The 20,772-nt window shown below is 43.6% G+C and overlaps 1 protein-coding gene across 1 annotated transcript in view; it reads left to right on the top strand.

Annotated features, from left to right (window-relative positions):
• Positions 1–20,772, top strand: part of ACTR3 (actin related protein 3) — an 859,006-nt gene that overhangs the window by 520,139 nt on the left and 318,095 nt on the right. The window lies entirely within an intron of this gene.

The raw sequence follows: 20,772 nt of genomic DNA, 5'->3' as shown, positions 1-20,772 counted from the left end.
CAACAAAGGCCGACCTTCATTGTTTGAGATGAGCAGTCTTGGTGTTGCAGGCATTTCAGGACTCTGTCCAGACTGATAACATGGCAGTAGTCTGGTGCATAAATAGGAAAGAACCCGAGAAACCATGAGGGTGTGGTAGTGGGTAGTGTCTTCTCAGTGCTTTCTGGTGGCAGTGTACATCTTGGGGAGTAATAATTTTTTTTAGCAGACAAACTGAGCAGGTAGATTCCTCTGTCTCACAAGTGATCCTGCAACCAAATGGTGACTTTTGATTTTCAGCCACTGGGTTCAGCCGTACTGCCACCTTTTTGCTTTCCATCTGTACACAAAGTACTGCAGCTACTTTACCTTGATTTCCCCAGAGTGTCAGACACCACTGGATGCTGTGGTACACAGTAGCCCCAGAGTGTCTTGTACTCCTTTCCACACTTTCCCCTCATATCCAGATTTCTACCAAAAGTCATCAGCTGCAAGGCAACTGTGATTTTAATTTCCCCATTCTGGCCTAGGCAGGTTTATCCTTATCTGAAACATCCTCTAGGGGTGCTGGATCCTTGTCCAGATCTTCTGTCCTATCCATCCGGCCAGCCTCCTAGTAACTTGAAAGCCTAAAGATAACTACATGGTTCCTCCAATTCCAAAGATGGCCAGAGATGCTAGGCTTTCTGCTTCTGCTTCCCATAGGTTGCTGTCTTCTGAATCCTAACACAGGGAAGGTTTACAGGAGCCACTGGAAAAGAAATCGCTGTTTGAGCTTCCTCCAAGGCCTCGGATCCTTTTTCAGCACTTCTTCCTTCTGTTTTGGAATTTCTTGCAGGGCTATTTCAGGAAAGTGTTAGTTTCTCTACCATAAAAGTTCAAATAGCAACCATATCCAGTTTTCCCGTTGGGTGAAAATCACAATCTTATTACATACTTAAAGTTGTCTAGGGTTTCCTTAAAGGGAAGCTTTCTGTTTAGACCACCTAGTAATCCATTCCCCCTTGGGATATTGCAGTCATACTTCAGACCTTCGAAAAACCAAGAATAAGCACTCCAAACGTACACGACGTCTTCCACCGGTATTGAAATTATCAAAAAATCACAAAAGTGTTAAAATGAACACTGACACTTTATTCCAAAAGAAGTTTAAGCGCTTTTCGTCACCCAAGTAGGATGACTTCCTCAGAACAAATTAAAACATGTATACAGTCCCCTTAAGTAATCATTTGCCTTCTGTTAATGAGAACAATCATCGTTAATTAACAATTAAAGGTGTATTCTCCACATACTAGGAAACAAAGTAACCCTATATTGTATTTACTCAAACTTGCATTTAATATCAGGTGTATACTATCAACTATGTAGTATATCACCTAATAAAGCATAAGTTTATGAAAGGTACATAAACTAATAAGTAACCTTCAGCACTAAAAGGGTAGTAAAAATACATTTAACTCAGAGCTCCATTATCTTTGCTCCTTGAGGAAAAAGAATTGAAATGGCAAATAAAATTGAACTCTTATTCTTTCCCTGGTCTGAATGACCTATGTTCAATTAGTTGTTTGCTTAAACTTAGAAGCTTAAGACGTTAGAGGTAACCTCTGAGTTAAATGTATTTTTACTACCCTTTTAGTGCTGAAGGTGCATTTATTAACATCACAGCACGTTTATGAATATTTTTAGTAGAATATTTTTTGTACAATTTTTTGCATAATTTTTTGTACAATGGTTAAAATTTGATATGTGGAACCTTAAGTTATGTTTTAATAACTTACTACTGAGTTGTATATACATATTTATACACTTTCTTGTTTTTTTAATTTTTACATACACTTTGTTACATATATGTATACATATATCTTTTATAAATATTTTTTAGAGAACAGTTTTTATTTTTAACTTATTAGTTTATGTACCTTTCATAAACTTATGCTTTATTAGGTGATATACTACATAGTTGATAGTATACACCTGATATTAAATGCAAGTTTGAGTAAATACAATATAGGGTTACTTTGTTTCCTAGTATGTGGAGAATACACCTTTAATTGTTAATTAACGATGATTGTTCTCATTAACAGAAGGCAAATGATTACTTAAGGGGACTGTATACATGTTTTAATTTGTTCTGAGGAAGTCATCCTACTTGGGTGACGAAAAGCGCTTAAACTTCTTTTGGAATAAAGTGTCAGTGTTCATTTTAACACTTTTGTGATTTTTTGATAATTTCCTGTGTTTTTCGTGTACGTTTGGAGTGCTTATTCTTGGTTTTTCGAAGTACATGTGCAAGTTTGGTTTATACTTCAGACCTTGACCAAGACCCCCTTTTGAGGAAGTGGCCTCTACAAAAGTGAAAGTTTTTCAAGAAAAAAAGAACATCTTCCTCGTAATGACCATTCTTATCAAAAAGAAGAGAGAACCAAGCATGTATCCTTTTTTCTCAAATTTCTTTTGATAGGAATAACTTACTGGGTCCTGGCTCCAGGTTTAATTCAAGCTATTGATCCTTCTTGTAAAGTAGTTTTTGGTAAAAGAGAGGAATACCTGTTTTCTTGAAGAGATTCAAGATTTCTACATCTGAGCAGGAAGATGCGGGGATGGAGGCTTTTTTCCCCCTCAGATTTCTGATTCAGACTCTTGAGGAGAGCTGAGTTTCTGATTTTCGGTTTGGAGGTTTCTCTTTCTCTGAAGCTGCTTGTTAGTGTTTTCAGTGGGAGAACACTGAGGTTTCTCACTCCCTCAAATACTATGAGTTGTTACAGAAGGATTTTCCCCATCCTCCTGAAAACTGTCTGCATTAGATAATGTGTGTATGTATTGAAAAAGACAGATAGAATGTATAAAGTTCCTCAGTCTTTTAAATTTTTATACATTATTTCTAAACCTAACCAAGCAGCTATAGTTGTAGTTGATCCTGCTGCTGCTAAGCACCTATTCAGTTCCAATACTACATTTTCTGATAAGGATGATAAAATTGAGAGGGATGGGAAAAAAGTGTAAACTTCTGCAACTTTGATTTTCAGAATTTTGAATTGTCAGGCTCATTTTAAAGTATGAGAAATGTTAACAGCTGCAGATGTTATGTAGTCCTATCTTGCCTACATTCATACCCGTGGGTTCAGAGCCGAATATCGGCTCTGACTCGGCCGATTTTACTAGCTCAAAGTCTCTCATTGGCTGGGCTAAGAGGGTATCCCATGGTGCACTGCTCCATATCCCCAGATATCGTTTGTCGCTTGTGTAGCTCGGACGTGGTCTCGCTTGGCTGTGGCTAAGTACCTTCTTTTTGATATTTCTCTTAGAGAAATTTGTTAGTTCATACCCAAAAGCTATTTTGATAGCTATTTCTTGTTGCTGTCGCTGTGTTGTGTGATAGTTGTGTTTTTGGTATCCCTAACTGTTCCAGCGAGCTAGGCCCATTTTAGTTAGAGGACCTAGTCCTCCCCTCTGTTGTTAGATAAACTTTTTTTTGTGATTGTTGTTCTGTGTGTTCCCTAGAAGAACCGTTTCAGTTAGAGGTTCTTGTACCGTTTTTCTGGTGTTTCTAAATTGTGTGTTATTCCCGCCCTTTTTGTAAGTTGCGTCTAGGTGGTTTCACTAGCGTTAGTTATAAAATGTCTAAGGATCAGAAGGAGCATAAGCCTTCTGACTTTAAAAAATGTTCCAAATGTGGATATAAGATGTCCATCACGGATGGACACTGTGTGTGTTTACTGCCTTGGAGCCATCCATTTACAGGAGTCGTGTAGCTTTTGCCACGCGTTCAGTCCTAGGGTGCTCCAGGAGAGGAAAAATAAATTGATATTAAAGGGACTTCTAAAACCATCATTTGAGGAAGCTATAGACTCGGCTTCTAGTCCTCGGTCAAAATCTAAAGCTTCTAAGGCTAAGAAAAGGTCTCCGGCTCCATCTGCCACTTCGGAGCCTCCGGCGAAGATTACTGTTTTGGACGCTACCTCCTCTGCTCCACTGTCCTCGGGGCCGCAGGAGGTATCAGTGTTAACTGAATCGGCGTCTGCTCCTATTATTCTTGAACCCATTCGAAGCCGGTCGCCCAGTGTGAGGCATGGTTCACCTGACAAGAGATCCTAATCTCCATCGCTCTCCTCCAAATCCTCCAGGCTTTCTGATTTGGATGTTAGGGTGGTGCAGAGGCTCCTGCAGTCGCCAGTTGTTCTTGGCTCTGGAACTATTTCCTATGTCTGTTTTGATGATTCCTCCTCCGAGCACATCATTGTTGTCGGAACCGGTATGCTCCGCTCAGAGTGATGTTCCTGCGCCGGCTCCGATACCCCTTCTGGGTCTATCTGTGCCAACCTCAGCTCCGACCATGTTGGTTCCGTCAACAGGGTTCGAGACTCTGGTCTCTTCGGTTGGGCCCGAGGGGGATACTTCGGGACATCTGTCAGTTCCGAGTCTCCCACTCGGTGCATCGGCTCGTGGGACCCCGGTCTCGGTCGTGGCCTCGGAGGCCGGTCGGTCTTCGGATTTTTGGGGACCTGCCTTCGAGGCCATGCGGAGCACGCTGGCCAGATCGTCAGCTACATCACCCGGGTCAGTCATTCCGTCCCCCACCACCCCGGCGAGAGCTTCTGACACTCACCTATCCATGGACAGTAGAGCGCCAGGCCCTAAGGATACCCCCACGAGCGGTCCCCAACTTTCTAAGGGTCTCCCAGAGTCTGTGCCTGAGGAGCCTCCTAGAAAGAAACTGTGCAAGAGGAAGCACATAGACTCCCAGGATGAGTCTCTCACCTCTGATACTGACCTCGAGGAATCGGAAGGGTCCCCCAAGTCTTCCTCTGATGATGTTTCCTTCTCCGATATCCTGGAGGTACTGAAACAAAGAGGAGACTGGCCTTCCAAAGCTCCTTCCGAGGAGTCGTCAGTATTCCTTAAGGCTTTTGGCGCTCAACCTTCTGCCTCCTGGGTGTCTCCACCCTTCGAACTTCTTGACCTCATTTGTCGAAGAGTGTGGGAAAACCCAGATTCTGTGGAGCCTGTGCCCAGGCGTCCCAACAAATTCCTGTCCGCACCCCAGGGCAAAGAGTTTCTGTCAAAAGGAGTCCCTGTGGATGCCATGGTGGTGGCAGCAGCCACCCAGAAGGAAGTTGCAGAATCTTCTTCATCGGTCCATCCTCCTAACAAGGAGTCTAGGACCATGGACCAGTACAGGAAGTGTACCCTATCTTCAGCAACCTTCACTTTACAGTCGCTGAATTATTTGTCTCACTTCACTTGACTCCAGAGAGATCTCCTGAAAGAGTTGGGAGATACTCTTGCGGGTAACATACCTGAGGTGCTGGCTCAGACGGTTAACGCATAGATTTCTACCCTCAACTCCATCGCTAACTCGTCCATGCGGCTCATTTCGTATGCAGCCGAAGGAGCGAGTAGGGCAGCAAGCTCAGGGGTCACCCTTAGAAGGCAAGCCTGGCTGTGCCTGTGTCACTTTGTGGAGGCCTTCAAGTCTTCCTTCACTTATGCCCCATTTGACGGTTCCTCCTTATTTGGGACCAAAGTGAAAGACACCCTCACCATGTGCTAGCAAGAGGGAAAGACCCTGTCTGCCGTAGGGGTCAGTTTTTCCCTTCCTTCTAGGCCTTATCCCAAGGCCCAGCGGGGGGGGGGTGTGGTTCAAGAAATCAGAGGTTTTTTCCTACCGCACAAGGTGAACCCCCCCTCCAGAGGCAGGGAAGGGGGGGGTTACTCAGGGAGACATCGCCCCAGAGGCATTGAGGGGGCCCCCGCAATTCGGGAGACAGCGACTCCCTCCGTGGCTCTCCATACTCTCATTCCTGAGGGTGTGCCCGACTGCGCTTATCCGGAGCCAGTCGGGGGTCAAATTTCCTTATATCTGGATTCCTGAGAGAGCATTACCCAGGACTGATGGGTGTTACTGATAATTTCCGGAGGTTACCTCATTTCATTCTCTTCAGTACCCCCGCCAATTAGAAAAATCCCAGACATTCCACCCAGTCAAAGGGATCAAGCAGCCTCAGAGGTCTCTCAGCTGCTAGAAAAAAGAGCCATCCAACGAGTCCCCTCAGACCAAATCGGATTAGGGACTTACTCAAGATTCTTTTTGGTGCTGAAAAGAACAAGGGGACCTGAGATCCATACTAGATCTCAGTCAACTAACATTTATGTACACAAGTCCAAGTTCCGTATGGTCACACTACAATCAATTCTCTCATTGTTGGGAGAGGAGGTATGGATGTGCTCCATCGATCTCAAGGATGCTTACTACCATGTCAGAATGGACAGAGTATCCAGGAGTCACCTACACTTCGGCTGGGAGCCAGTCACTTCCAGTTTCGAGCCCTGCCCTTTGGTCTCACCACAGCCCCCAGGGTGTTCACCAAATGTATGGCAGTTTTGACGGCTCACTTGAGACATCAGGGATTCCAGGTGTTTCCGTACCTGGACGACTGGTTCCTTACCGTCACCACCAGGCATCAACTAGTTCAGACCAGGGACACTACCATCAGTTTGTGTCACCAGTTGGGCATAACAATAAACTGGGAAAAATCTGCCCTATTGCCCTCACAGCGTGTCACCTTTATAGGAGCAGAGTTAGACACCATTCGAATGCGAGCATTTTTACCACAAGAAAGGATCACAGTATTACAACAACAAATGCACATGCTGATGCCCCTAAGACTAGCGAAGGCACGACTGGTTCTACAACTCCTAGGGACCATGGCAGCAACTATCATGTTGGTCCCTCTAGCGAGATTACACATGAGACTTCTTCAATGGCTCCTCTTTGTCCAATGGTCTCTCCAAAGACTCCCACCGTCTCATCCCATCTTACTCAGACGGGTGCAAGCAGGACCTCCGTTGGTGGCTGTGCACCAACAATTTGAATGGGGGACAGCCCTTCGTTCCACCCGTCCCTGTTGCCACGATGACCATGGATGCCTCCCAGATCGGGGGGGGGGGCATTATCTCGGCAGGACAGTCCAAGGCACGTGGCAGGAACACGAGATACATTTACATATAAACGTCCTGGAGATGAGAGCAGTGCTTCTTGCGTTGCAGGCACTTCAGAAAGTTCTTCCTCTAGGGACTATTGTGATACACTCAGACAGCATGTCAGTAGTGTGGTATCTCAACAAGCAAGGGGGAACCCGGTCTTACCTTCTATGCAGAGAGGCTATGCGAGTGTGGCATTGGGCAATAGCTTCCCAACAGTTTCTGGTGGCAACGCACATTCTGGGGAAGTCCAACGTAATAGCGGACAGGCTAAGCAGAGTGATACTTATGCCTTACGAGTGGTCCCTGAATCGCCTGGTTGCAGAGTGAATCTTCAGCAGATGGGGTCAGCTTTGCTGCGACCTTTTTGCCAGCCCTCTCAATGCGAAATGCAGCAACTACTTCACTCTGATCCCCCCACAGGGGGAATCGCCCAGGGACGCTCTGGTTCACGATTGGCCCTCCGGTCTGCTTTATACTTTCCCTCCGTTTCCCCTCTCAAGGGTGATTCAGAAAGCACAATCCTTGGGAAGCAGAATGATTCTGATTGCCCCACACTGGCCTCATCAAGTCTGGTTCCCCTTTCTTCAACCATACATTGTGGACACTCCTTGGATTCTGGACCCTCTACCAGATTTACTGACACACATGTCGGGACAGTTCCACCCCTCTCTGAGGACACTACAGTTGACAGCCTGGCTACTCCACTTCCATCACTAGTCAGATGTCATAATTTTTCACTGGAAGTGGTCAATATGTTATCGTCCTCTCATAAGCCATCCACTAGAAAGATTTATTCTAGCAAATGGAAAAGGTTCTCTGTCTGGGCACATACTAGAGGCATTGATCCTTACACAGCTCCAATAGATTCAGTTCTGGAGTTCTTGTCTATGCTGTTCTATCATGGGTCCGCATCAGCCACCATCAAAGTTCAACTGGTGGCAATATCTAATTTCCACGTAGCGAATGAACCTAGTCTCATGGCACACAGACTATGCAAAGCATTCCTTAAAGGTACTCTGTTGCTTCGTCCCCCAGTGTCCGAACCTGTCATGCCCTGGGATCTCAATTTTGTTCTTCAAGCCCTTACTCTACCACCATTTGAGCCTGCAGCTACCTGTGAATTAAAATTCTTGACATGGAAAACAGCATTCTTAACAGCAGTCACTTCAGGAAGGCGGGTTTCTGAAATTCAAGCCCTCTCCATCAAACCCCCATATTTAATCTTCCATAAAGATAGGGTCTGTCTTAGACCAAACCCCTCGTTCCTTCCTAAAGTGGCTTCCGTGTCGAACATGAATCAGTCCATTGAGCTGCCTGTGTTCTTCCCCCACGTTTCTAGCAAGGCAGAATTTAGGTTTCACAAATTGGATGTACATAGACAGTTACACTTCTATCTACACCAGACAAAAGATATCCGGAAATCTGATCAACTCTGTCTCCTTTTCGGAAAACCGATTGGGTTCTCCAGTATCCAAGGTCACGCTGTCTAGATGGATAGCCAGTTGTATCTCTTTCTTCTATCACGCAGGAGGTAAAAATTTGCCATTTCCAGTCAAGGCACATTCTACTCTGGCTGTTTCTGCATCCACAGCCTATCAAGCTAGATTGTCAATGGATGATGTATGTGCTGCAGCTACTTGGGCTTCTCACACCTTTCTTTCTCATTACAAATTAGACGTGGTCTCCAGGGGCAGATCTTCCTTTGGCTCCACAGTTCTCAGGAGTATTTTCCTAAGAGCCACCCAGGATGTAGGTGCTAGGGACGCTGTTCCACGGGTAAGAATATAGGCGAGATAGGACTACATAACATCAAGAAGTTATGTACTCACCATAACGTTCGATGTATGTAGTCCATCTCGCCTCACATTCTTACTTACCCTCCCACCTTCCCCCTGCCTGGAGGATTTGGAGGTTAGGTAGTCACCTGCAGAGTCCCTTTGATTAGTTATTGTTTATATGGACGTGAGGTGTTTATGGAGTACAAATGTTTTTTCGCAGCAAACTAGATCTGGGGATATGGAGCAGTGCACCATGGGATACCCTCTTAGCCCAGCCAATGAGAGGCTTTGAGCTAGTAAAATCGGCCGAGTCGGAGCCGATATTCGGCTCCGAACCCACGGGTAAGAATGTGAGGGGAGATGGACTACATACATCGAACGTTATGGTGAGTACATAACTTCTTCTTTCTTGTCAGGAAAACCCAGCTTTAAATGAATTGGTTTCTTCTATTGTATAGGTGTTGTTTGCAGTGTGTGTATGCCTCTGATAGTTCCAGTGCTAGGACCACTGGTACTGTTTTGAGGAGGTTTGCATGGCTGCAGCCTCAGAATCTCCCAGATTTTGATAAAAGTTAGATTAAATTCATTGTCTGTGTGAATATGAGCAAGGCAGTTAACCAGACACTGTTCCTGGGCAGAGTATGAAAAAGGTCCATAGAGGTAAGTGCTGTATCCCAGAAAACAAATGCAAATGTAATAAAGAAAATTCACCCTTGAATAGATTGTGTTTGGCCTGTCTATTGCAGAAGTGATCAAAAAGTGTGATGAAAGGGACAAGCTGATTCAGAGTGTCTCAAGATTTTTCGGCCTTCCTTTTGCAAATATTCCAAGGGACTTTTTTATCTCTTCATCCAATTTTGGCAAAGGCAGAATAAACTATCTCAACAAAGTACAAGTAAACAAAATTATGAAGAAATGGCAAGGGATTCCAAAAAGAAGTCTTGAACTTCCCAAAACCATTGATAGTCCAACATGTCTGAATAACTATTCAAGAGATATTATGACCCCCCTCCCCCACCCTGGTCCCTTTTTTCTTCCATAGTCTGAATATTCTTTTTTCTCTCTGGTAACAGTTTTAGACTAATGGATTCTGAAAGTTATTCATCAAGGTTACAGATGGCATTGGGAGGAAATTCTTTCCAAGGGGTCACTCCTTTCCTGCAGATTAGACTCTTGTTTTTGTTTTCACCAGTTCTTCATCAAATGGTTTTCCAAGGAGGGATAGAACTAGTTCTCCTTCCCAGGCAGGGAAGAATTTTTTATTGAAAGGTGTTCCTAGTGCTAAAGAAAGAAAATGCTTGTAAACCAGTTCTGGATCTTTCCTAAATCTGTTTGTGACAGTGCCCAGGTTCAGAATGATATCACTTTAAAACATGTTACTTCTTCCTCTTTCAAGTGTCCTGGTAACTCTAGACTAAAATATGTTTATCGCATCCCTATTCATCCAGACTTCAGACTTTTCTTAAGCTTGTGTGTGACTGGATCTCATTATCAGTTCTGTGCCTCACCTGTTTGCTCTATCCACTGCACCAAGAGTGTTCAAAAAGTGTCTACCTCCAGTTACAGCTCATTGCAGGCTACAGGGTATCCATATTTTCCATATTTAGACAACTTTGCAGAGTCTTTTTCAAGGTATCCATAACCTCTCTCTCTTGGGTTGAGAGATCTGTTGCACGAGCTGGAATTTCAAGAGAACATTTAGAAGTCTCTTAACTCTTTCACACAGGATTCTGTTCCTGGGATGTCAGTGACACCTCAGTTCAAAGAACTTTTCTTCCACAGGAAAAAATAGATCTATACCTAGGTCGGTTTCTAAAGTTTTCTGCTCAGACTTCGGTCACTGCGAAGGAATACCTCTGGGTTTTGGATCTCGTGGCATCTACTGTTCTCATGATACACCTGGCAAGAGTCTGCATGAGAAAGAGTGGTTTGTGCAGTTGCTTTGGTCTTAGAGCCAACAGCTTTAATCTTTTCAAATGCCAGTGATTAGGTTTGTCAGAAGAGAAATATTTAGATGGAGACGACAGATATCCTTGGATCCTAGTCTTCCCATCTCTCTCCCTGTTCCAAAGCTGTCAGTCTCCACAGATTCCTTGGACTTTGTCTGGGGAGCAGTTTCAGGAGGGAAAAAAGTGCACAGGGTGTGGGACACCAAGGATAGACACAATCACATAAATATAAGAGATGTTTGCCTGATCAAGGCACTCAACATCTTTGGTCCCTGTGACCTCTTCAAGTGGTTACAGACAACACCATAGTTAATGTGGTACATAAACAAGCAAGGGAAACCAGGTCTTGCTCCCCTTTGCAGACTAGCCATGTTAACATGGGCTATAGTTCCCAGCATAGTTTAATTCTACAGGCATCCTGTGTTCCGGCCCGGAGCAAAATTGTTTGGCAGACAAGCTAAGTGGGTCCAGGGCAGACCCTTGCAAATGGAAATTAGATCAGAGGATCTTCTAAGATTTGATCTGTCTATGGGGAGTTTGTCAAGTTGACCTCTGTGCTTCCTCTCTTGGCAATCAACTGGTTAGATTCTGTTCAGGGCTCCATGCTAGAAAGCCTAAAATGCCAATGCGCTTTCTTTTCTTTGGACAGGAATGTACCTGCATGCTTTTCTACCCTTTCCACTAATATCCAGGGTACTTCTGAAGATTCTGAAGGAATCGCCCAAGATCATTGTGCTGACTCCTCCTGGCCCAGGCAGCTGTGGTTCTCTCTCCTGGAAATTGCCAAAGGCAATTATCACAAGCCTCCTCACAGCCCAGATCTGTTCAGGGGTGTTTGATACACCCCCGACATCAATCAACTTTGACTGTCTGGATGATTGGATCTTAATTCCTTTTAGGCACCTGCTTACTAAGGATGTGTAGCAGATACTAATGGAGGTAACAAAGCCTTCTACGAGAAAATTGTACATCAGCAAACAGAAGAGATTTTCTAGTTGGTGCCAACAGCAAAACCAGCACCCATTTAAGGCTAGTTGTTCTCTGGTTTTGCAATGTTTGTGTGAGTTACTATCCTGTGGCCTTCCTTATTCCTCTGTAAAGGTTCATTCATCAGTTGCTTCAGCATGTTTGTCAATGAATCGTCCTCTTTCAATGCATTATCATATTAAAATGTTTTTGAAAGGGTTTTTGCATAAGAGGCCCCCAAGAAAACTAGTGGTCCCTCCTTGGGATCTTAATTTTGTGTTGGAGAAGGTAACACTTGCCACATTTGAACCAGATGACATGGTTGACTTGAGTTTCTTAACATGGAAAGCAGTTTTACTGGGTTACCTATTATATTCTCGTAAGCTGACAATGTCTAATCTGACATTGTTGACACGAGAATAGCGAAAGTGCAAAACATCGAATGGGTAAACGGAAATCTCCGTAAGGGAGATTTCCATTTACTTCAATGTAGTGCGGTCTCGGAGTTGGTATACACCCTTTAATTTTTTTTTCTTTCTTTATTTTTGCTGAACATTCGAAATTTTAATGCTTCGATCATTAAAGGTTGATCTTTAATGATTCGAACCATTAAACTTTCAATGTTCTAACATAGACCCGTTTTACTGATTGATCAGACCTTTGCAAGAAGGGTGTCTGAGTTGCATGCTTTTACTGTGAGTCAACCCTATCTCATTTTCCATAGGACAGGATTTCTTTGAGAACTAATCCCCATTTTTATGCTTAAAGTGACATCAGAGTTTAATTTAAGCCAAGCTATCAATCTCCCAGTTTTCTTTCCTGAACCTAAAAATGAGGGTGAAAGTTACTTCATACCTTAGATGTCCTTATACAGCTCAAGTGCTGTCTTGACAGAACTAAATCTTTCAGATTTTCAGTTCAGTTAATTTCTTGTGAAGTTAAGAGGGGACAACCTGTGTCAAAACAGAGTATTTACAAATGGTTGTCTAAAGATATTTCCTTTTACTATAACCAAAAGAGGGTCAAGGTCAACATGGGCCTTGGCATCATCTATGTATTTTTGGAAAGGGTTGAATTCTAGAAGCATTCTAGAATGTGCTACTTTGTCATCTGTACATACATTTGCAAAGCATCATAAGCGTGATTCCTTCTCTAGGTCCAGATCTGGCTTTGCTAAGAGAATTCTCCAAGGACTCCTGGACTGTTCTCCTTTCACCTTCCAAATGTAATTAGCTCGGGTAATCTAACTATTTAGTTAAGCTTTTTGCAGCAGTGATCAATATGATGAACATAGTACAGTTGTGTAAGTAAACTTACCATAACAGTAGATGTTTGAATGACCACTGCTGCAGTAGCCGCTCCCTCCCTCCATCTTCCTTATTTATGATGAGGTTTTTTTTGCTAGGGTGTGGACATTTTTTTCCCCCTAACATTGTCCTTTCAGGGCTCAGCATTCCCTCTCGCTTTTGATAGAAAGTTCTAAAGGGCCTCGTGGCCAAATTTGTCTTTGTTAGCTCATCTCATGCTGCATGACAGCTTGGGCACATAGAAGTTGCCCTGAAGCTTTGGAAGCTGGTAGGCTTTTATTCTTGGCAGGATATAGCCTCTATAGCTAAGGCTACTGCAGCAGTGATCTTTCAGACATTTGCTCTTATGGTAAGTTTACTTGCACAACTGTACTTTCTCTCTTCTGCAACAGATGGCTTTAGATCGGTTCTGAAAATATTTCGTCAAGATTACAAATGTCAGTGGGAAATTTCTCCCTCCTTTTTGAGAGATCCCCCCATATGCCAGACCAGACTCCCCTTTTCCCTCCTGTCATTTCAACATCTGCTATCTCATTGCGTGATAGAAAAAGTCCCCCCTCATCAATTAGGAGTTTTTTTTTATAGAGTAATGCTTCTGGTACCAGAGAGATGATCCGTGAAGACCTGTACTGGACCTTTCCTTTCTAAACCTTTTTGTGATTGTGACTGTGCCCAAGTTCAAAACATTATCCCTTCACAACTTGTTTACTCTTCATTCCACAGTTGAGTTTTGTGGTGACCTTGGATTGACAAGGTGCATGTCATCACATATGTATAGGTCCATATTTCAGACAATTCTTCAGGTTGTCTTTCTCTGGATCACATTATCAGTTCTCTGCATTACCCTTTGGTCTATCCACTGCTCCAGAGATATTCACAAAGTATATAGCTCCTGCAATAGCCTACTGCAGACAAGGAGTTCACATTTTCCTTAGTTAGATGACATGCTTATCTTTAGAGAGTCTCTTTCAAAGTGTGTTGAATTTCTGTTGGCTGATGGATCTACCATGAAGCCTGGGGTTTCAGGAGAATGTTTAAAAGATTTGTTTGATTCCTAACAGGATTGCTTTCATGTTATGTCTCCTAGATGTCTTGGTTCTAAGAGGTTTTCTTCATAAGAAAAAGTACATCAGTATCTAGATGTCTTCCAGTGTTTTTCCACTCAGACTTCCTTTTCTGCCCAGGATTAGTCAGGATTCTGCATGTTATGGCTTTGATTCTCATGATTCCTCTGACAAGACTTCACATGAGAAAAATTCAGTAGTATCTAAAATCGGTTTGTTCCTCACATCAGAATCCCCGGATTTACCAGATTCCAGGTTTGGGGTCTGAAGAGGGTGATGTTTTTGGTGGAGATCAAATTTCTCATAATCCAGGTCTCCCATTTTCAGTTCCAGTATATTCTGTAACAGACTCCTCAGACTTTGGTTCGTGAGCAGTGCTTTTGAGGATAAAAGGGCAGTGACTTTGGAAAAGAAAATGTTTATACTTAAATGCTGTCAACAGTCTCCTCTGTGGTCCCCAAGACCACTTCTGGTGCTTACAGATGACACCACAATGGGGGATGCAGACATTTTCCTTTGTGCCGACTAGCTCTGGCAGCCTGAAGGGTCTATATTACATGATCAAAACCTTAAGTTATCGAACACCTAAAGGTCGATCACTAAAAATCGAACTCTTAGCATCGAACTCTTAGCATCGAAAACTGCTGATGTTCTTCGTTTTCCATTGCTGCAGTCCTTACTATTGGGTATAGTCCGCGTCCAGTCGGCCCGAATACCAGAGTATAAGGCTGACGTCGGTCAGGGCGCATTAGACTGACGTCAGTACGTCAGGGTACTAATGCGCATGACCGACGCCATATCCTCAGTCTTTTGCCGCGTGGTCGATGCAGAAGCAGTTTTGCGAGTGCAGGTTGGCGTTCTGAAATATTTCGAAACCGGAGTTTCAGACCGAAACAGAGTTGGCTAAGTACCCGTTAGGAACATTTTGGTTTTTTCTTGCCTCAGTATTTTATGGATGTCAGAAAAAGTGAATAACTGTATTTCTTGTGGGAAACAGATACCTCATAGGGATTACCATACCTTGTGTATACCTTGTTTAGGGCCTGAGCACGACGTTGTTGGTTGCCGCTCTTGTGCTAGGTTTAACAAGCGCACTATTAAGAGGAGGTTAGACTGTGCCAGGTTAGTGTTTGGGAAGCGTTGCAATTATAAAATGCCGTCGGATGCTCCGACGCCCGCTTCGGCCAAGAAGCGCAAGGACAAAACAGTGAAGCCTAGGGTTGATGAACCGGCAGTCCCGGACGTCGGTTCTTTAGAAGGCTCAGTGGAGCCAGAGGTTTTGCCAGGAGTTTCCATGGAGTCCCAGGCAGAAACTTTACTGTTACAGGATGTGCCTTCTCAGGAGGTAGGCCAGGCTGAGGGGGCTTCTCAGGTAACTGTTCTTCCCTCTCTTCCCAAGGTAGTTAGAGCCTCTCCTTCTGTTGCCAAAACTTCTTTGAGAGGTAGGCCTAGTTCAGCTTCAGTGGGGGCTTCTCCTAGCATTTCGGGTTCTGTACCTAAGAAACATATGCTTAAAATGGCAGAAGATTTGATTACTATGATTAGAGGTTCTATGCCCCGCCTGATAAGAGGCCTAGGGTGGAACCGGAGTTTGATAGTTTTGAACAGTGTTCAGAGGCTTCAGAGTCTTCTGCGGAAGACTTGCAGGAGTATCCTACTTATTCTGATTCTGATGTGGATGATTCCACTCCTACAGCTTCTCCTCCTGAGGATTTCTCATTTTCAGAGACTCTGCATTCCATGAGGGAGCACTTTAAATGGGAAGGCCAGGATTACTCTGATTCAGGAAAGGCTTAGGAAATTCTTGTTTTACCCCAGCATAGGCCCTTAGCTATTCCTCCTGTGTTGAATGTGGTGGAAGATGTTTTTGCAGAGGCTTCCTGAACCCTGACTCTTTGCCTCCTGCTCCTGTTAAGCCTGATAGGTATTATAGGGTGCCCAAGCTCATAAGTATTTGTTTAAGAGTCCTAGGGCGGACCCAGAAACTATTTCTCAAGGGCCTAAAGGTGTTAAGGCTTCTGTGGTTAAAAATCCTGTTCCCACTGATAAAGAGGCAAGGGCTTTGGATAGGTGGGGAAAGAAAGTGTATACTTCTTGCACTCAAGCCATGAGGCGTTGAATTGTCAGTTTCACATGCTAAAATATCAGAATTATCTCCTTTCACAATTAAAATCTAAGGTGGATGCTTTGGCGGAAGGTATTGAGTGTAAAGAGTTGCTGGATTTGGTTCATGTGTCTGAACAAGTGGGTAAGCATTCTTTTGCAATGTGGTTTTGATGCTGTACAGGCCTCCTCGAGGGTGGCTGCTACTAGTTCTGTTCTTCGCAGGCATGCCTGGTTGAAGGATCAGAATTTAGCTGAGCATGTTTAGACAAGGATTTTGGATGCTCCTTTACAGTCTGATGTGTTGTTTGGATCGCCTGTGGAAGCAGTTTTAAAGAAAATGGAGGACAAAGCTAAGTCTATGCAAACTGTTAAAGATTTTTGCAGGTGCAGCCAAGTTTAGTAGAAATTGGCCTGCTAAGGGGTGGACATATCCTGCTTATGATTCCCAGTCTAGGGGTAGGTCTAGACGTGGTAGGGGCAGGGCTCAAGGTTCTTTTAGGCCTAGAACAGGAGTTCACCTGCTCAGACTTCTGGTGAGGGCAGGGGTCAGTCCTTTTAAACAGACCCAATGACCCGTCTTTTCAGCTGCCAGTAGATTCTCGTCTGGCAGCTCCTTTGGGAGGAAGACTGTCTCTTTTCAAAGAAAATTGGGATTTCATTACTCAAGACAAATGGGTGTTGGATATCATTCACCACGGTTACAGATTTTATTTCCATACAATGCCCCTTTCAAAGGCATGCCAGACGTTCCTCCTCCACAAAGAAAGGAGGCTCACAAGCAAGTTTCTCAGTTACTCCAGATGGGGGCCATTCAGCCAGTCCCTGTATCAGAAAGGGGCCTAAGATTTTATTCTCGCCTGTTCCTAGTACCAAAGAAGGGGAACACGTGGAGACCAATTTTGGATTTATCTCTCCTCAACACTTTTCTGGACATTCCCAAGTTCAAGATGTTGACGTTACAACAGCTTTTACCTCTGCTGGGCAAAGATCACTGGATGGTAACTTTAGATCTCAAGGAAGCTTACCTTCATGTGCCTATAAGGCTAAGTTGCAGGAAGTATCTGCGGTTTCGAGCTGGAAATTCTCATTATCAGTTCTCTGCATTGCCCTTTGGCTTATCTACTGAGCCCAGAGTATTCACAAAGGTTCTGGCTCCAGTGATAGCTTATTTCAGGCTTCAAGGAATTCAAATCTATCCTTACTTGGGCGACTGCCTGATTCTGGCTCAAGAAAAGGAAGACCTTCTACAGCATCTGGAATATGTTATAGCAGTGCTAAGATGCCTAGGGTATTCTGTGAGCGAAATAAAGTCCAGTCTAGTACCCTCTCAAGACATGTGCTTTCTGGGTGTGAGACTGAATACAGCAGCCCAGATGGCCTTTTAACCCCGGACAAACAAAAGAGTCTGTCACTTTACTTCCATCAACTATCTCATCAGTCCGTGCTGACTGCAAGGACAGTCCTTCAAGCATTAGGGTTCATGGCATCTTGTATTCTGGTGCTTCCCAATGCCAAACTGCATATGAGGAAGCTACAATGGTATCTCAAAAATGTATGGACACAGCACTGCCAGGATTTGGACACTGTCATTCAAATAATACCTTGCCTTCAAAAGAATTCTTGTGGTGGGCTCAGGAATGTCACCTAAACAAGGGACTCTCTGTGACCCGGCCAGAGGCAAGTCAGATTTTAACGACAGATGCCTCGGACATTGCTTGGGGAGCTCATCTAAATGGAAAGTGGATACAAGACAAGTGGCCTGCCAGACTACAGCATCTACATATCAACATGAAGGAGATGTTAGCAGTCAGTTTGCATTAATGGCTTTCAAGGAGTTACTTCTTCCAGGGCAGGTGTTGATTCTAACAGACAACACAACTGTCATGTGGTACATCAACAAGCAAGGGGAACACATTCTTATCCTCTATGCAGGCAAGCAATGATTTTATGGGAGACTGCGCTAAGCTTGCAGTTTTCTTTCCTGAACCTAAAAATGAGGGTGAAAGTTACTTCATACCTTAGATGTCCTTATACAGCTCAAGTGTTGTCTTGACAGAACTAAATCTTTCAGATTTTCAGTTCAGTTAATTTCTTGTGAAGTTAGAGGGGACAACCTGTGTCAAAACAGAGTATTTACAAATGGTTGTCTAAAGATATTTCCTTTTACTATAACCAAAAGAGGGTCAAGGTCAACATGGGCCTTGGCATCATCTATGTATTTTTGAAAGGGTTGAATTCTAGAAGCATTCTAGAATGTGCTACTTTGTCATCTGTACATACATTTGCAAAGCATCATAAGCGTGATTCCTTCTCTAGGTCCAGATCTGGCTTTGCTAAGAGAATTTCCAAGGACTCCTGGACTGTTCTCCTTTCACCTTCCAAATGTAATTAGCTCGGGTAATCTAACTATTTAGTTAAGCTTTTTGCAGCAGTGATCAATATGATGAACATAGTACAGTTGTGTAAGTAAACTTACCATAACAGTAGATGTTTGAATGACCACTGCTGCAGTAGCCGCTCCCTCCCTCCATCTTCCTTATTTATGATGAGGTTTTTTTTGCTAGGGTGTAGACATTTTTTCCCCCTAACATTGTCCTTTCAGGGCTCAGCATTCCCTCTCGCTTTTGACAGAAAGTTCTAAAGGGCCTCGTGGCCAAATTTGTCTTTGTTAGCTCATCTCATGCTGCATGACAGCTTGGGCACATAGAAGTTGCCCTGAAGCTTTGGAAGCTGGTAGGCTTTTATTCTTGGCAGGATATAGCCTCTATAGCTAAGGCTACTGCAGCAGTGATCTTTCAGACATTTGCTCTTATGGTAAGTTTACTTGCACAACTGTACTTTCTCTCTTCTGCAACAGATGGCTTTAGACCGGTTCTGAAAATATTTCATTAAGATTACAAATGTCAGTGGGAAATTTCTCCTCCTTTTGAGAGATCCCCCCATATGCCAGACCAGACTCCCCTTTTCCCTCCTGTCATTTCAACATCTGCTATCTCATTGCGTGATAGAAAAAGTCCCCCCTCATCAATTAGGAGTTTTTTTTAATAGAGTAATGCTTCTGGTACCAGAGAGATGATCCGTGAAGACCTGTACTGGACCTTTCCTTTCTAAACCTTTTTGTGATTGTGACTGTGCCCAAGTTCAAAACATTATCCCTTCACAACTTGTTTACTCTTCATTCCACAGTTGAGTTTTGTGGTGACCTTGGATTGAAAAGGTGCATGTCATCACATATGTATAGGTCCATATTTCAGACAATTCTTCAGGTTGTCTTTCTCTGGATCACATTATCAGTTCTCCGCATTACCCTTTGGTCTATCCACTGCTCCAGAGATATTCACAAAGTATATAGCTCCTGCAATAGCCTACTGCAGACTACAAGGAGTTCACATTTTCCTTAGTTAGATGACATGCTTATCTTTAGAGAGTCTCTTTCAAAGTGTGTTGAATTTCTGTTGGCTGATGGATCTACCATGAAGCCTGGGGTTTCAGGAGAATGTTTAAAAGATTTGTTTGATTCCTAACAGGATTGCTTTCATGTTATGTCTCCTAGATGTCTTGGTTCTAAGAGGTTTTCTTCATAAGAAAAAGTACATCAGTATCTAGATGTCTTCCAGTGTTTCTTCCACTCAGACTTCCTTTTCTGCCCAGGATTAGTCAGGATTCTGCATGTTATGGCTTTGATTCTCATGATTCCTCTGACAAGACTTCACATGAGAAAAATTCAGTAGTATCTAAAAATCGGTTTGTTCCTCACATCAGAATCCCCGATTTACCAGATTCCAGGTTTGGGGTCTGAAGAGGTGATGTTTTTGGTGGAGATCAAATTTCATAATCCAGGTCTCCCATTTTCAGTTCCAGTATATTCTGTAACAGACTCCTCAGACTTTGGTTCGTGAGCAGTGCTTTTGAGGATAAAAGGGCAGTGACTTTGGAAAAGAAAATGTTTATACTTAAATGCTGTCAACAGTCTCCTCTGTGGTCCCCAAGACCACTTCTGGTGCTTACAGATGACACCACAATGGGGGATGCAGACATTTTCCTTTGCTGACTTAGCGGCCTGAAGGGTCTATATTACATGATCAAAACCTTAAGTTATCGAACACCTAAAGGTCGATCACTAAAAATCGAACTCTTAGCATCGAACTCTTAGCATCGAAAACTGCTGTTTCCACATAGGGAAACAAAGCTGTTGGCCAAATTAAAAAAAAAAAAAGTTTTAAACAGAAATGAAGTGGGGGGGGGCTTTGCCCCCCCCCCCACACCCCTCAACTAATTATACCAACTCTGAGATCGCTCTACAGCGGCGAAAGAACAAAATCCACATAACAGCCAAACGACTCGTTTCCCTGTGTGGAAATGGCCGTTCGCAATTTTCAGACTTCAACATTTAGTGATCGACCTTTAGGTGCTCGATAGCCTAAGGTTTCGGTTACGTAATAGGGAACCCAGCCTGAATTGTAGATTTTCAGCACACTCACTCTACCCTTTTATTTACATAGAGCCAGAACAAAACCATGTGGTGAACGAGCTGAGCAGGGCCTGGACAGATGCTCACAAATGGGGAATTGAACTGGGGGGGATCTTCCAGAAATTGATCCAGCTATGGGGAACACCTGAAATAGACCATTTTACCTGC

This window comes from Protopterus annectens, chromosome 6.part0 (assembly GCF_019279795.1).
Source record: "Protopterus annectens isolate FY-2018-M chromosome 6.part0, PAN1.0, whole genome shotgun sequence".
Classification (NCBI taxonomy): Eukaryota; Metazoa; Chordata; order Ceratodontiformes; family Protopteridae; genus Protopterus; species Protopterus annectens.
This window is presented reverse-complemented; position numbering and strand designations above follow the sequence as displayed.